Raw genomic sequence first — 16,882 nt, forward strand, 5'->3', positions numbered from 1 at the left:
AATTAATTACTTCCTTGATAATCGTGCTATGTCGTTTTTGAATGAAAGGGTCATTTGCCAGGTGTGATGGTGTGAGTTTCCGATTGGAATTTATCTGTGATTGTCCAGTTCAGCCGCGTTTGGTCGCATCGCTCGGTGTGCGGTAGGCCATTGGTTATCCAAACTGCTTATCTAAGAAGTAAGAAAGTACAGTACCAGTAACTTTGAATACAGAGAGAGTTTTACGGAGAAGGTCTTGTGAATTAAGCTTTACATTTCAATTTTTATTTTTGGAAATAGTGGAATTAGGAGGTTGTGAAACGGTATTTTTGAAGCCCACAATATATTTAGAAGGTGGCAGTAATGCACCAAAAGTTGTTTGCCAACTGCTATAAGACAGAAGAAGAAGAAGACAAAGGAAAAAGACTGTAAAAAAAACATTCATTTCTTGTAATGGCTACTTTATTTTGGTCTGCTGGGATGGTTTAGGTAAGGTTGGTTAAGGTAAGCAAAACTACCATTTTAATCAAATCGGTTCAGATAATGGATGGATGGATGGATTTTTCATCTGTTGGACCTCTTGTTTTCCCCGGATTGATGATAGATGGACTGGCGGACCTTTGCGGTTAAAATAATATGACAGACTGACCGACAGAAAATTACAATTTGGTCCGGCTTAAAAAATAGACAGATTGACGGATGACGGACGGGTAGCCACGCTGCTGATGATGGCGAATGACGAATGACAGACCGGAGAATGTTAGTAAAATGCCCACCTCTGCCCCTTAGTGGTTAGTCTCTTTACTGGTTTGTTAGAAGATCCTCACGATTGCTGGTGGAGATAACGTTTGTCTGTAGCAGTCAGTATGCTCTGTTGGTCATCTCAAGTAGATCACACACTATAATGTCATGTAAGTGCTGAACCCCATTTTGTTTCAAATACTTTAAGGCGCAAACTTAGTCCACTAAATTCTCAAGGATTGTCTAATCGGCGACTTGACAACGTATTTCTAACCCTAGTCGCTACGCCGTCTACGAAACGTTTCCTTTTTCCTTTTGTATATACATACAGTATATCATGTTATGACCGCTTGTCGCCTTATTGCATCCTCCAAGAATCTGAAGATAAAATGCGAGTAACAAACAAGCAAGGTACTATGAGATTTCATCCCCACCCTCTTTGGTTAATAGTCAATATATCAAGCAATTCTGTGTTGTTCTGGTGCTACGTGTGAACTGGTTGACATTGGTCACACATTGAGGGAGTTTGAGGTGGACAATAATTCACAGGGAGCGGCATTAAGGAACCCTAACAGCACATCCGGCTTGCTGAACAAAGACTTTTCGCCTGGCACTTCTAGTCGCAAATGACCAAAATGTGAGGGAAAAAGATTACATTTATTCATAGCCGTCTTTCATCAGGCAGCTTATAACCCAAACTTGGAATGTAACGCCAAATTATATGCATATTGAGCTGACCTCTTTCACCTTTTTTTTCTCTTAAAGCCATGGAGGATGTGTGATATGCAAAAAGCCTGCAGATCCTTCTGCTCGTCGTTTTAGACCATTTCAGCACTTTTTCGTTTCCAAGCTGTCCAAGGGTGATCACGTTGGTCAGTAATAGATAAAGAGGGGCCTCCTCCATTAGCATGGAGGTCAAACATGATGTGCTTAAAAAAAAAGGGGGGGGGGGGGAGAAAAGAATAGGGAACCTCGCTGACATTGTAGGAAGAAAAACAATATGACTTATAGTTCAAATTCACTGGATGTCAAACCCTCGCCACCTTTTCCTTGCCCCTTTGTCACATCATCACTAGTGGCCTGTTTATCTATCAGAACCCGTTAGCTTTAGCAAAGTGCTCACAGGCCACGAAACACATGAAGGTTCTGTCCTGCCATTTGTAGAAGAGGGGCCTGAGAGCTGAGCGCCTCTCTAATAATCAGCTGCAAGTGGAATATTTCCCGTGTGCATTACATTTGCTCTGCTTGCCTCCATTACGCTGCTTTAAACACAAAAAAGCACATTTGAGATGCAGTAAGAGATCATTTTCACAGGTTTTTATGTGTTCAGAATTTACCCACAATTTTGAAGGCAACCCACTGATTTTCTCTGTATGTTCTATGCAGCCCCGCTACGCTAAAGAGGGTACTCTGATTAATAATGCATTTGTGGAATATGAATTAAGCAGCAAAATACACCCGTTTTTATCGATCTCAGGGGGCGGCTATTTTGCCACTTGTTGTCAACTGAAAATGTCATCACAGTTGCTCAGGGCTCAGATAACGACCTGCTATCTGAGTTTGGTCATGTAACATGTTAGCAAGTTGAGCGATGATTGGTCGTTATCTGAGTCCTAACTTAAAGTCCACACTAGCCTACGACACCCCAAAAGGCATCTTCTCAGAGGTGTTATTAAGGGCAAACTGATTCCTCAAGTAATTTGAGTACGTCAATTAAAAAAAAATGCTCAAGGAATTTTCTCTACTTCCAGGAGCGTCTTATTTGGTGTTCAGTATCAGGAAGGCGGCCACCATATCGATTTAATGCAATAATACTAATAATTAAAGAAGTCGAAGGTGATCTGAGGCCATCAAGGCAAAAATAGAGACTATGGCTACGTTTACGTGGACAAAATGTCTTTAATCCAATCAGAGTTTGGATTACAATTATGATAGGATGCACTGTTTTCATGGACACTACAAATACTGATCTAATTAGGGTTTGCGTGTTCATGCATCACACTTTCGATCAGAACAAATTATTTTGACATGCGCAGATTGACCAAATATACCGGAAATAGTAGTAGAAGAAGAAGAAGCGTCTGTGTCAACAAAACATCGCTCCGTCCATTTCTACTTGAAAGGTTTGCGAGATTTTGCACATTTTTCCCATTCGCGCTGTTACGTCAAGTTAAAACTTCCTAATGGAGCTGCGGTTCAGTCTTGCACCCGCCATGTCTCTACTCGCTTCCTGGAATAACACAAACGCGTATACTCATGTCTCAGACGTGCGTGGTGAAGACGGGCTCTTCCGAAATGTTCGAATAGTGTTTTCATGAGATTAACAATCGTCATAAACCACCTCTCTCGTTTGGAATAACATCTTGATCGGAATGGGCTTGATCGGGTCAGAATATTCCGAATGGGGTGTATATATGAAGCATTTTTATTCCGATCAGGCATTTCATCCAAATAAATGTAAACGTAACCACCACTGTCCATATTCCAAGCCAATCTAGAATTAAGGGACTTTTGAAAGATGGGTGTTTTAGGTCATGGTGGTTGTTTTAAGATCAATGTAAAATCCAACTGATCAAATAATCAGCAAAACTCCAGTAAATGTTACATTATACCAAGTGTAACCTAAATTCAACCTCTGCTTTAATTATTTCCAAGGGAAGCTGCATTGATCTCGTACCTCAGCCCAACAATTACTGGAAACTATGTGTAAGATAAAAACACATTATGTGCCTCCCCCCCTTTGTGAGAGACGGCGCTAAGTCACAGGAGTATTCATTAAAGCCTTTTTGTGTCCCGTTTGAAACCAAGGGGTTTAGCTGTGGGGGCATCTCCATGGAAGAGATATAACGATCCTCCAATTAAACACGGAATCATGAGACCTGTTTATTAGTCCTAATTCATCTCTTCATTGTGCTGAGCATATCAAATACTGCTAGAAGAGGAGGAGGGAATAAAATCAACAATTTGCCCAGCGTAATTACAGATGTTTTTAATAATTTCACAACAATGACGAGTACCGGCTATTCACATCATTTCCCGCTGTCAAGAACAATGTGGCATCATTGGGAGAGTGGCCATTAAAGCCTGCAGTCATGGCAGCTCAGTGGTGTCTTGCGTTGCACAGATTACCCTGAGGCGGATGATACGTTTTCATTAACAAGAATGCTTTCTGTATTATTCATTCTGAACGGATTGCGAGACACCTCTCCGTGTTTTGGAGCTTATCATACGACAACAGGCTTTGGTAGCGTTTTTCATTAAGAACAATACGATGGTGAAAACTGCACTATGGAGTTTTTTTGTTTTTTTAAGTTTACATCTAATTATACACCTCTGAAAAATGACCACATGACAAACTTTACAGCTACTTGCATCTTTAACTGGCTACTTGCTCTAACAGACCCAAATGACAATATTCTCCTTATAATAGTCCCCGCTCCAGTAGATGCCCTTCCCCAATTAATCATCCATTTAGATAAATGTACACTACATTACTTTAAAGGAGTTATGTTCAATTGTTTCTTTTTTGTTATCTAAAACTTCTACTACTATTGCCCTTTTCCATATTTTCCATGCGTAGTAGCCAAGGAAGAAGCCATTACAAAACCTGCACATCTACAATATGTATTCATTCTTTTTTTTTTTCACAATTTATTTCAAGATACATAAATCTTACCAACAAAATAATGGCCTTAGCTATACCACTGTATGAGGATTTACAGTAATCCCTGAACGTTTTCAAATTGGTTGACGAGACCAATCACGGCTCAGATTCAGAAAACAGGTCAGTCGTTGTGAGCAGTTGTGATGTCATTTTCAGTTGACAGAAGACAAAATGGCCGCCCCCCGAGATGGCTAAAAGCGAGTGCATTTTGCTGCTTAATTTATATTCCAAAAACGCAAAATTAATCAGAATGCCGTGTTTCAACTAATTCTCCGTGTTTCAACTCAAAACTCGATTTGAGAGATTGTTCATCAAAAATAATGATAAAACAACTAATACAATTTTGCAATAATTTTAGATATTCTTGTTTTTCATTTTGTCTTTTCTTTTTTTTTTACGTAATTGTTTTATACACAACAAATGTAAAGCACCATGATCAAAGTATGAGTTTTATCAAAGTTAAACATGTTTATAGTCACCAAAGTTTAATTATGTTCTCTATACTCCCTGCATACCTGCTGTAATAATATGTGATTAAACAAGGTCTAAAAATAAGTCAGAGATGATTACGGTTTGCCAACAGAGGTCCTGTTGTCTTTGGATGAAATAAGCTCCAACAAAGATGACTTAGATCGACTTTTGAAAAACAGACGAAAAACCCATAAAATGATTACCGTCGGTCGCCAGAATGACAAGTATTATCAACAAAAATTAATCAGGTGCATCTTTTCATGAACTCAATTAATAATGTGCAACAACGGGGCCCTTTTTTTCCCGGGAATGAAAATTAATTAGCAGGGGAAGGTCACTCTGAGATGCTGACATCACTCATCAGGCCGCTGTGGCATTTCTAATTATTTGTCTTGCAGGCTTGGCTGATCAGAAATTATTGCCATACCTGAGCAACATTTAGAAGAAAAGCTTTGTTTAAAGCGCTTTTAATTAGACCTGCTATTTGATTAATGCCGTGTAAGCGCTCGGGATCGGTCTTCTTATCAGCTTTTGTGACAAGTTCGCCATGTATTGTTGTGTGAAAGACAACTCGCCGACGCTAAACCGACTGTTTAGGATCCAATTCCAAGTCTTTAGCCGCAATTAAAAAGCTATTTACCACCAGGGCAGTTGTTGATATTGATATAGATGTTGGCACAATCCACTCAGTGCCGATACTTGAAATGACATTTAAGTGATGATGAGTAAATAAACATGTATCAGACGCATTAGAGCTAAACAGGAGATTTATTATGAACAAGTAACGCATGCTTGGTTGGCAGCAGCGTGTCTTTTAAAGTCTTAAATTTGATTTTCCCAAGTTACAGTCTTCTGCTGTTTCAGGTATTCTTCAATATATAAGTGCAACCACAGGCAGTTCCGTGATACTTGTCAAACTTTGATTCGGTTGGATTTCAAATAAAAATTTCCCACTCGATTAGATTCTATATGGAATAATTTGAACAAGGGTCAATTTGCCGACATTATACTTTTATGAAATGTACACCGCAATGTATAAGAGGAGACCGTCTTGCTACTTCCATGAGTTTGCCCAGCAGACAGTCTTTTCTATTTAAACATCTGTTTTATAAACAACAGGAAATGTCCACAATAAATGGAATAACGAAATAGTCCTCACAAACTGCTGGTCAAAGTCATTCTCATCGTCTTGACCAAATCGACACTCTTGGCCAGCACCTTACTGCATCAGTAAAAAGAGAGCAATCAACTAAGTCAGGGATGAACGGATGGACAATTTATACGATGGACAGGGCCACAATTTTTTTCAGCGCTACTGGGGGGTCACATAGGACCATGCACTTCCTAACAAGAATAGAGGTGTCAAAATTGATCAACAACTAATCAATTATCAGCATAATCAACAACCATTTTAATAGTCGAGTAATCGTGTAGAGCAGTGTTTTTCAAACCTTTTTGAGTCGAGGCACATTTGTTTCATTGAAAAAAATCCCGCGGCACACCAGCATCTGAAATTATGATTGTCTATATCCTCCGATCTCAGCCTCTCAACAGTAACTATTCTCTGATTTCAGTCGTCCTTTCATGAAAGCAGATGATTATATTTTGTGTTTAATGAAAATAAGACATCTGCAAACATCTGCTTTAATTTGGAAAACAATGACCGTGACAATTACTGAAGCGGTAATCTGTCTGTCTGTGCCTCGATCCAATTCACCAAAATGGCGTTAGAGCAGCGATCTATCTACTGCGCCGGTCATGGTCCCAGCAGGTGGAAGGTTGGATGACTTTTGTCCACCGAGTTGTCAGGTGCGCCGGATGCGTTGGACAAAGCGGTGCAAAGAGGTGGAGCGAGTCTTACATCTGCATGGAAATCAGATCATTTCCGCATACGCCGTCTGAAAATAGCGCCCGCAGAGTCCTACGATGCTAGCTGAAATTTTGTCTTCAGAGGTCAGGTATGATGAGGGTTTGAAGTCAAATTCCATAAATCATTTAAACATTGGGTCTTTATTTCCCTCACGTTGGCTGAACTCCATATTGCACAATGTATGGAGGTATCCCTCTTACAATTTATGGCTGCATATTAGCGAGGCGAGATCGGAACGGACTGAACCATCAAGTCATTTGGTCAATTTAGAGAGGGCATTGCTTTCATGCTCGCAAACTATTTGTGATGCTCAAATTTTGTTGACATAAGGTCTTGAATTGAATCAAAGTTTAAGGCCCTTAAAAGTCTTAAAGTTGACTTGCTTAAGCCAACAGATCCCCTGCGTAAGGGAGAGCAGGAGCGCTAAGGAAACAATTTATTGCGCTTTTGTCAGCTATAATTAATAAGAAAACACAAAGGTCATACAAAGCCTGTAAGATTAATCCCTTCTTGATAACAGATCTGGCCACTAGTGGACCTCTTAGTCAACCTCGCAAGACGGCCTGTCACGGAGCGGCGTTATGATGTCGCTTTTATCTCGCCTGCCGCCGTCCTCCTCTGCCGCTGAACCCGTCTTCCAGCCCGCTCACTACATCAATTCACATTACCTGCAAATTAGCAAACTTTCAACCCCGCAGTGCGCTTGATCCAAATAGAGTCTAAATGCCATTTCTGTTCCTATTAACCTACGGAGCGGCGTGGCAAACATTTTCGTGAGGTTGCCGGGGGAAAAAACACGAGGCTAATGGCCGCGTTGTGACAGCGCTACTCACCGTGATTTATGATTCTGTGTTTAAGTTGATTACTCCACTGCTGACTCGGAATACTATTTCAATTAGTGCACTGAAGGTCACTCCGCCAAATCCCTCCATAATCTATTCCTATTAACACTAATGCGCCGAGTATCCATATCTGTTCACCCTTGTTGATTCAAATCATCCGCACTCCTAACGGCCGGCTTGTTTACGCGTTTACTGCTGTGGGCATATCTCGCCTTCTTGTATCTTTAATGTCTTCATAGTGCTTCCTTACATTTATGGCTTTTGTTATTTCCAATTTCCTTTTACAGATCAAGTGATATTTATGCTGAATGACAATGATTCCAAGTGCCCTCCTGGGAATGAGGTAAGGAAGCAACAACCCCCTATTACTTGTCGCCGCCAGAAACCCAAAATAGCCCTGGCGTGATCAAAATTTCAGAGGTCGGAATTAATTTTACATCACGTTCGTTCATAGTGCCGCTCACCCATGCAGGGAGAGGAAATGAGCTACCTGCGTTTTAATAGAATATGTTGCCACGGTAAGCGCTGGTGGACATGATAGACTTCACTTTCACACTGAATCAAACGCCGAGGAGACAGCGCTAAGCGATGATGAACAATGAAATTCAACTTTCAAAGGGAGCGTAAAAGACAGTTTACCAGCTCGGACGGAGGCTGGATTTCTTTACTGATAAAAGGCCACCACTCAGTGCCGCTTCCATTATGTGCAATCTGGATATTAGTTTAACATATTCATTCAATATATACAAGAGGTTATTTAATGTTCTGTGAGGGGAAATGATTACCTATTTGCTAACAGCTCAAAGAAAGAAGTGTCCAGTACTTATGTCAGTTATAATAAAGGCAGTTATCATTGGATAAACGTAGCCAAAGGTAGCATCGTTTTTCTAAAAGGAACATACCATGTACAAAACACAATCCAGTAACGCATGAAACTACATTAAAACATTTGGCTAAACCAAGCAAGGTTTACAGCAAGGACCTAGCCCTATCAGAAATCTGTCTTGCACCCCTTCAGCCCCCACAGGAATTTATTTACTTATTTATATATCTATTTAAGTTAAAAAAATATATATTTTTTAAAATTCACAAATAGGTAACCATTCTGATCCAATACAAATCATGTTTCTATGTTTGTGCTGCAGCTGTACCTGTGTGTGTTTGTATGGGCAGGGAGGGGCGCTCTGAGTCTTTCAGTTACTTGGGCATTAGGGGCGCGTTCGCAAATAATCTCAGAGCGCACACTGATTTACTCCAACCGTTCGGAAACAGAGTGTTGCTCAAATTTCTCATTCAGGTATTCACAGAAATTTGTTCTAGATGGCGGTAGGCGCTCCGGCAGAGGACAAGGTGTGCCAGTGCTGGCTGCGTTCAGAAATGAATGGGAGTGGAGCGCACTCTGTCTCTCCAAACACACCCACTGTCTGTCAGGCGTCAGAGTGAATTTTAGAACGCGCCTTAAGTTAGAGTTAGTTAGTTTACAGTCCATCTGTATCATACTTTTATTGAAAAAAAGAGAGAACAGTCCAAGTAAGTGAAGTCATGAAAATAGATTTTTTTGTTTTTTTTCCGTGCCTGGGCTAAACATAACAAAATCATGATGGATCTGCTGCTGTTTTCAACAACCTAAAAATCTGTTTAATATCCATTGTTAATCTTAACTGGGATGTTGTTAGCGATTGCTAGCATACGTTTTTGCCACCCTGTGTCAATTGCCAATGTCTTCCTTACCGACACTGCTAATTAAAGCTCAGCTAACGACCAATCACGGCTCAGCTTCAGAAAACAGGTCAGCTGTGATTGGTTGTTACCTGAGCCCTGAGGCAGTTTGATGTCATTTTCAGTTGACAGCAAGTGACAAGATGGCCGCCCCCGGAGAGGGCTAAAAACGGGTGGATTAACTCTTATTCCAAAAACGCAATATTTATCAGAATGCCTTGTTTCAACTAGTGGGTTTGCATAGAACATATTCTTGAAAAAATATGTTTGGATTGACTTTCCCTTTTAGCACAGGAATACCTCTTTTTTTTTTTCTTTTCGCACAATACACAATATTACAACGCATTAATATTATGATATTCTCTCTTTGCACAGTATTGATACACCATCCGATATCAAATAAAGATTTCAATGTCCGATGTTTAGGGAGTTGGATCAAATTGACCCAAGCAGTGGATTGGTCCATTTTAACCCAACTGTTTTTAGAGTGTTTTTTGAAAAGTTTTGCCATTATTCATTCACATGGAGTAGATATTGGGATGGATCATAGATGTTTTTCCAATGCATATATTACTGCAAAATCTCCTCATAAATATCATTATATTATTGTTGTTGTTGCCAAATAAAATGCAAATTTTAATATTGTGATACACTCTGCAATTCCCACTCCTATTAACAGGGGTGCACACAATTTTTTTCATCGGTTACTCACACGAGTACCAGAAGATTGACTTTGGTACTCACTAGTGGTTCAACAGATCACATCAGTCACGGTTCGGATCGGTCACGGATTTTGAGTCATGGATCGGATTGTGTTTCGGATCAGCAAAAAAGAAAAAAGATAATTAGAACTTTGACTTCATTTACTTTGTAAAACACTTTTGCCCATTAAAAAAAAAAAAAAAAACTCCTAATGTCTAATATGGCCATTTAGGATTTAAGAACGCAATATAAGGCAGGATACTTTGTTATTTTATACACTGTACCACGTATAAAATAAGAATTTTCTTATTTTATAGGATACCTTGTTATTTTATACACTGTACCACATATAAAATAAGAAAAGTCTTATTATACAGCGTATAAAATAACAAGGTATTCTGCCAGACATTTAGAGCTGAATGTTTTCTTAAAATTATTTAATGAGCAAAAGTGTTTTTATAAAATAAATGAAGACAAGGTTTTATTTTATTTTTTTCATAATGAAAAGACCTTGAAGTGCAATTTAAGGCACCTTCCTTTACACATGGACAGTGCATTACAAAAATAATCTATAACATTTAACATATAATAATCTAACAATATTGAAAAAGAAATTTAAAAAAAGTAAGCCAAGGAGCTGTTGAAGTACCAGCCAGGCACTTGCTGCTAATGATAACAGCTCACTAACGGCGCAGACTTGTGCGGTATCATACAATGACAGCGTAATTAACTAGCGGTTTGTTAGCGTCCTAAATTAGCGACTGAATATGACTTCGGGATGGCGTTCTGTTCATGGAGGTGGCAAGCTGAGACGTCGAAAACGGAAGTCAAGTTAGCTGTTACGCCACCCCGGAGATCAACTTCAAAGTAAACTCTAATAAGGCTATTGGAGTGTTTTTCAAACTCTGTGTCACGGCACACTGGCGAGATATTGTCAGGTGTGCCGTGGGAAATGATCTAATCTGTGCGGTCTAGCACCTGGCAGCGTAATCATGTCTTTACTACATTGTAGTACTCTTTCATACCAGCAGGTAGCAGCAGCAGCAGCAGCAGGTCTTTGTTTAGAGACAAGCGAATTAGTGACGCATGTTTATCCAAACAGGCCCATGTTTCACACTGGGTAAGTATCAATATGAAACATTATAAAATACTTTTTTCTTTGTGTTTATTTAATTCCTATTTAAGACGTTGTGATATTATTGTCACTGTCATTGTTTTCCAAATTAATAATCATTCTTCAATGTTAAAAAATGCTTATTTAAACAATATAACACTTATTGTTAAGATACGTTTTTTCTTTTTCACAATTTCAGCTGGTGGTGTGCCGCGGGATTTTTCCAAAGAAATAAATGTGCCTTGACTCCAAAAACTTTAAACAAAAACACTGGGCTATTGCATTGGCATCAATGACGCAATGTCTTAGTTGGTAAGCTTTATTTTGAGGTGGTGTGTTCGTTGAGTATGTTTGCAAAGCCCTCCCAAATACGACTTATGTGAGCCATGAGGGTTTTCAACTTTCTTTGCCGCTATTACATTGAATGTGGACTAATTACGTTGAGTTGATGTGAACGCGCACAGTTTTTATTCACCAACCATTCTGCGGATCGCGCCAGGCCCGAACCATGATGCTTGATCCGTACCGCTCACGGTCATGAACCATCCATTGCACCACTGTGTACCGGTACGCAAAGGCGCATCGTGACTCACATGACGTTACGCATCAGTGATTTCTGTTGCGCATGCGTACCTGCGTACCAGTTATGTGCACGCCTGCCTATTAACAAGACATTAAACTAGAAAGTCTTTGAAAATGTCTAAAAACCAGAATTGCTCTTATCAGCTAAAGCAGACCACGAAGAGAGGAATTTTTTTCCCCATGAGGGGGGTAAAAGTGCTGACATTGTCACCACTTGATGGGACTCTATTGAAGGGGTAGGTGAAAACACTTGGTCGCTGTGACATCCATTTTCAAAATGATTTAACTGTGTTGGATGGAAGAAACTTCCGAGCCCTGATTTACCTCTGATGACAGCCACGCGGCCTCCGAAACAATGTTTCCAAGGCTGCTTGCGAATGACGAGTGGTCACGTCTGTAGAGCCGTCCCCATTGGTTTGATTTATGGCCGCGGGATCCAATAAAAATGGCAATCAAATCAGCCCAGCCACTTTACAGGTAGAGAGCTGTCTGATTGAGTTGTCGAAGGCATGGCTGAGGCTCAGAATGATTATGCTAGGAAACGGAGAGGGGTCCATCTCGGCGCGCCCAACAAGGACACCATACATCTCCCCGTGCAGCTTTCCCCACTCCACTGTGCAATGTATCCAAAATAACTGCACACCTACTGCTTGCCTGCCTCCTTTTGCTGAAGGTTATTTGTCGTCTGAAGGACTCCACCTGTCAGCACGTGATGAATACCATGTACACAGACGGGAGCGGCGGTCGGGTCCAGGATTAGCCGGAAAACTCACTGATCTGTGAATAACCTAAAAAAGAGGAGCTGAAGATTAGCAATGATGCTTTCAGGGATGATCCATCAAACTCAACTACCCCAGTCACTCAAATGAATCATCGCACTTGATTCTTTAACCTAGCTGAAGTGCGAGCGACTGCTGCACTGCCTGCCAGGTCACGGGGATCATTTTGAGGATGTTTATTAAATCACCGCTATCAATTTTCTCTCGCTGATCATCTTTTTAGCCACGTCGTCCTTGGGGATAAGTCAAGCACACAATGATGTTAAAGGTTGCCATATTCACCATATGGCACCTCCATTCAACCCTTGAAGCTATGCAATATTGAGTTAGATCCTTTGCTGCCGCATACAAGTATATGCCAGAATGACATCTTGTCAGTTGAGTCTCTAATCATGCTTAAAGAGGAAGACAACCCAAAGATATTTTTTTCCAGAATATGTTCTATGCAGGCCCACTAGTTGAAACAAAGCATTCGGATTAATACTGTGTTTATGGAATATGAGAAATCCACCCATCATTAGCTATTTCACGGGGCGGCCACTTTATCACTTCTGTCGACTGAAAATGACATCACAGTTGCTCAGGGCTTAGGGAACAGCCAATCATGGCTCAGCTTCAGAAAACAGGTGAGCTGTGATTGGTTGTTACCTGAGCCCTGAGCAACTTTGGTGTCATTTTCAGGCAACCAAAGTGACAAAATGGCCGCCCCCTGAGATGGCTAAAGATGGGTGTATTTTGCTGCTTAACTCATATTCCACAAACTTAACATTGATCAGAATACCTTGTTTCAACTAGTGGGCCTGCATAGAACATATTCCGGAAAAAAATTGAAAAAAAAAAATGTTTGGGTTGACTTCCACTTTAAAAGGGATTTTCCCCCAAAATATTGCATATAGGCTCATATAAGATCCCTGAATAGGCAGTTCTTTCGCTGTAAATATCACCTTCACGTGTCAATAAATTGGAATGAATGTTTGAAATTTAATCTGGAGGAGGTATTAATAATGATCTTAAAACAAAGGCAAAATCATGGGTATGTGCGGCGGTAAAATGCCTCACGAGATGGTGATTTTATTTTATTTTCTATTTTTTCTTTGCCATCAGCCATTTCTGGAAATTAATTGGTTTGATCCTAACACTGCCCCCATGGTATCTAGTGGTACTGTAAGATTTGGTCTGTATCTGGTCTGATTGAAAATCCATGGTGCAAACCCGAAAATGACATGTATTTTCAGCTGTACTCATCAAATAATGAAGAAGTAAAAATAAAGCACAAAATGTTTATCTCAATTTGTTCATGTACCTGTGCGAACACCAATTTCGGCTTTGGGAGTTTACACAGTTACTAGATCTGGTTTTGGTCCCTGGGGCGCTCCACACTTATTACCAGCGATTCGCAGAGATCATTCAAATACAAAGGACACATGTTGCTGTGAATGCAAAAAATAAAGAATAAAACAAAAATAAACAATGACTTTAGAGACCTAGACTTAAGATGCAACAATACAGCTGCCAGAAGAATGCAGGTAGTAAAAAAAAAAAAAAAATGTTACCATGTTGATCTTAAATGCTTTCAAGACGCTGCCTCATTTCCCTAAAAAGCAGACAGATCTGCTTGCTTTTTAAATATGCCAAGTAGAAGTAAGAAAAGCATTCTTTGTGCAAGTTGTAGCTCTCCAATAATTATGTATGTGTCATCTTCCACACTGCTTATCCTGTACAGCAGGGGTGTCAGTCAAATTGACGGAGGGACAAATAAAAAAATTTGCGACAAGCAAGAATGTTCATTGAAATTTTCTAAAATGTCCAGATTGGATTGGGTCTTTCGCACCTGCTGATGATGTCACGCATTGTATTTCTGTAATATATTTCTTTGCCTCTGTTTGTCACCCCCCTAAAGTACATTACTGCTACTTTTGCAAGGCAGCTCGTACATCACTTCCGTTTGCGTTTCTCCTGCCAAACTGGAAACAATTTTCTGGTTGACTCGGGCTGCAAGATTGTATGAACTGTACATAATGTGAAGTAAAACGGAGAGGATCATATGATTGGTATGATGTCTCCATCTGACTATTTTAGAGTGGCAAGGTATGAATGTGGGTGCTCCTGTCAGAAAACACAATGCCCGTATTACACTTGACACGTCTATTTATTGTGGTCTGCAACAACACAGACAAAGAATATCCTAGCTACATCATCCAATGCGCATCCATTAGTTAACAATTCAATTCACTGTATTAAGCAATTAAACAGCCAAACAATACATACAATACACATTCACACGTTTCATCATTAGAATAGTTAGCATACTAGCCGAAATAACTAACTAGTGTTCATCAACGTGACATCTCTCACGAGAACATATCTAGGCTATTATGTACAGCAGTTACCTGACATGAACTTAAATGATTAAACTCACCTTTTAACATTTACACACAACAAATGTCGTGAAACACGGAAAATCTGCAACTACTGAGTTTGCTGGCACGAACAAATTACTAGCTATGTGTCAAATAAGGAAAAAGAAAAGAAACTACGTCTCTCGCTATCAACACTTAGCGCTCAATGGAATTGTTCAATGCCTGCTCACAGTGTGGGACATCTCAGCACTACATTGAAACTCAATGAATTTACCGAATGCCAACAATTACTAATAATAAAACGTGAGATTTCTAACTTGAAGTATTTCTTAATAACGTGTGCTTTACTCCAAATAACTTTTCACCACAATCCGATTCTGAAAGCCACGAAGTGACGTGAAGTCTTCAGTCGGCATTAGACGACCGAAGTAGCGTTAATGTTCATTATAACAACAGCCAAGGGGGTGGCAAACATAGATGCAAAGAAATATATTACAGAAATAGTGGAAGGAATTGGGTTATCTGTGTTGTGGTCGAATTTGTGTCTTGCCTAGTTGTTTTGTTTACGAGGTTAATGAATGCATCGTGTGGCTGGATGGGAGGGCATATGAGCGGGAGTAGCGGAGGACGAACAGGAGAGGCGTTGCTCTTTTCTGACTGAACGGTTGTCGTACTGTATTGGCGTTGGCCGCGGCCCACAGTAGCCGGTTGGACTAATAAAAACATGATAATTAAACTACGTCTGTGTTCTTGAAAGACGCTACGATATATTTTAAAGCGTGACGTCATCGGCAGGCGCGAAGGACCCGATCACATCTGCTACCCACATCGGCTTGTTGCGGGCCGCATCTAATAATATCAATATCATCCCAGGGGCCGTAGAAAACCTTCTTTGACTTTGACTTTGACATATGTGCTGTACAGGATCGTGGGGAGGTGCTGGAGCCTATCCCAGCTGACAATGGGCAAAAGGCAGACTACACCGTGAATTGGTCGCCAGCCAGTCGCAGGGCACACACAGACACCGTCACTGAGTGGGAACCGATCCCACGCTGCCCGCACACAACTCAGGCGTGTGTACCACTACACCATCGGCGACTTTTTCCACTAAGTAACCAACTTCAAAGGCTCTTGTGGTATTTGATTAAAAAAGCAACACCCACTGAACAAGGCGGGAGCAAAGTTTAACTCTACCTGTACACAAGTAAACGATTTCTGATTTGCCAGTGTCTTCTACTACTCTTCTACATCAGTACCTCCCTGGTAGGGATCATTTAGATCGTACAAAGTATTCGCAATCAATAATTGCTGGTTGTGATCTACTGTATTTGGTTTTATCTCATCAGAATGACTTCCTCCTTTGGTGCTAACCATTAGTGACGTTTGATTCCATTTGACCAATTAAATGGCATCAAGCAGTCTCAGGATCGGTTTCAAAGTGTCATCTTAATAACTCATCCTGCTTTGCTTTTCTGTGTCTGCCCAAACGTAGAAATTTCTGCACAATTCTAACTTGAGAAAAAAAAAAACACCTTGCGGTAACTTGCTATTGCGTTGGCTGTTGCGTTGGCTGTCCTTAGGCCAACATTAGCTCTATTTTATGGACATAAGCAACTTTCAAAAAGGCATATTTTAAAAACTGTACTTTACACAGCCTCTCACTCTCTTTATCTTATGCATGGACGAACGCACACACATACACACTTTACAAGTAGGCCTACCATGAAACTTAGTTACAAAATCTACCTATACTTGATCGATAAATCTGGTCAACAAAGCAGCATGCGATTTGAATGTGATTGGTTACTTCTGAGCACAGCCTCATCCCAATGATAACTTTAACTGAGAGGGTGTGCACACCTGTCCAACCACATATTTTCAATTGAGTAAAAAGAAATGTAAAATTCAGTAGAGTTGTACAGGTTATAGGTCCTATTAATGGTGCAAAAAGTTTTTAAATTGATTATCTTGGTTTCATTCTTTTCTTTAATATCACAAAAATGTGGCATTTGTATAGAAGTGTGCAGACTTTTTATATCCACTGTACCCTTTTCTTGAT

General features: G+C 40.2%; 1 long non-coding RNA gene across 2 annotated transcripts in view; it reads left to right on the forward strand.

Annotated features, from left to right (window-relative positions):
* The window catches only part of LOC147136075 (uncharacterized), a 28,507-nt gene that overhangs the window by 1,535 nt on the left and 10,090 nt on the right, over positions 1-16,882 (forward strand). The window contains exons 1-2 of one of the 2 annotated variants that reach the window (XR_015089615.1): positions 2,743-2,843; positions 7,855-7,910. This is a non-coding gene — a long non-coding RNA (uncharacterized LOC147136075). Of the gene's footprint in view, positions 1-2,742; positions 2,844-7,854; positions 7,911-16,882 lie in introns of those variants that run through there. The other variant, XR_015089616.1, reaches the window with a different exon arrangement.

This window comes from Filicampus tigris, chromosome 14, assembly GCF_054856515.1.
Source record: "Filicampus tigris isolate MCC_2025a chromosome 14, RoL_Ftig_1.0, whole genome shotgun sequence".
NCBI classification, from domain to species: domain Eukaryota; kingdom Metazoa; phylum Chordata; class Actinopteri; order Syngnathiformes; family Syngnathidae; genus Filicampus; species Filicampus tigris.